Source organism: Rhamphochromis sp. 'chilingali' (genome assembly GCF_963969265.1).
Source record: "Rhamphochromis sp. 'chilingali' genome assembly, chromosome: 7".
Classification (NCBI taxonomy): Eukaryota; Metazoa; Chordata; class Actinopteri; order Cichliformes; family Cichlidae; genus Rhamphochromis; species Rhamphochromis sp. 'chilingali'.
The window spans coordinates 8408352-8409698 of record NC_137934.1 but is presented as its reverse complement, the minus strand read 5'-3'; positions in this window follow the sequence as shown (position 1 = coordinate 8409698).

Below are 1347 nucleotides of genomic sequence, written 5' to 3'. Positions count from 1 at the left end.
CTGACTGTTCTGTTATTGAGTTTGGAAATTGTTATTGCAACCACAGACTACTTAAAAGGCCGGCTCATGTGTTTCTGGACCATGCATTTTGACATTGCATTATAGCTCTTGGTCATCAATAGCTATACCACGCTGCACGAAAAACCTTGAATGCTTTGGTTGCTTGCAGATTGCCATGGTTTCCAGTAGATTACATGGAAGATCCCAACTTGTGTGCAAACACTCGCAAACTATTTGAAACTGAAAAGTATGACACAAACCAGAAGTGGAGAACTTTTGCTTTCAAAGTAAACATTTTTTTTCACTTTTGAAATTCAATGGTTGCAGGGAAAGGCATAACTTTTTACTTTGAAGGCAAACGTTCCCCGTTTCTGGATTGTGTTGCACTTTCTCCAAATTTTACTACAGCTCAGAACAATTGGCAAACATTTACAGACAAGTTGGCATTTTCTGAACAAACTGTGGGCAACTGCTGCAATCTACTAGAGAGCAAAGCAATCACAAGCATGGTTTTTGTACAGCACGCTGTTTTCACCTGGTCACAGCCCGCAACCACATGTATCAACTGGTCAGGGAATACACAGCCGCCAAATTTTCTAGGCTATAGCTTTCTAGGCAAGCTATGTCTATAAATTGTATGGGTGAATTCCATTGTACAAACATATTAATAAGTATCAACTAGCCGACTAATAAGACACTAGAGGTGCAGTTTGTCTTAATAAAATTGACCTTTCAAAGAACATGAGCACTTTAGCTGTCGCCATCCGTTCTCCCATTGACTTACATGGCAACAGAAGTCTTTGCGATTGTGACCACAGCTATAGAAAACATGTTGACTCACAGACTCCAGAGGCCATTGGATGAACAACAGTTTTTAAACATCTTTCATCCCTAAGGTTAAATTCACCATTATGATTTACAAATACTTCAGAGCAGCGATCCCCAACCCCCCGGGCCATGGACTGGTACCGGTCCGTGAGTCGTTTGGTATCGGGCGGCGAGTGTTGAGGTTCAGGTGTGAAATTTATGGTTTTTATGGTTTTTATTCCTTTTTATTGTTAATATTTATTGTTTTTATTATTACCTCAGTTTCCGTGTGTTATGGATAATTTTTTATTTTGGTGCCGGTACTGGTTTTATTTTGTTGTATTTATCCGCGACACCTTAAAGGCCGGTCCGTAAAAATAAACCGATCCGTGCTGCAAAAAAGGTTGTTTTTTTTTTTTAAAACATGCTTTTTTCATTGAGACATCGGTGAACTGATCCTAAAAATGTCTTGAGATTAGATCTTTCATAGCGCATGGATATTTTTCTGCGGGTATGAAACTTTTGTCAATGGATTATGAA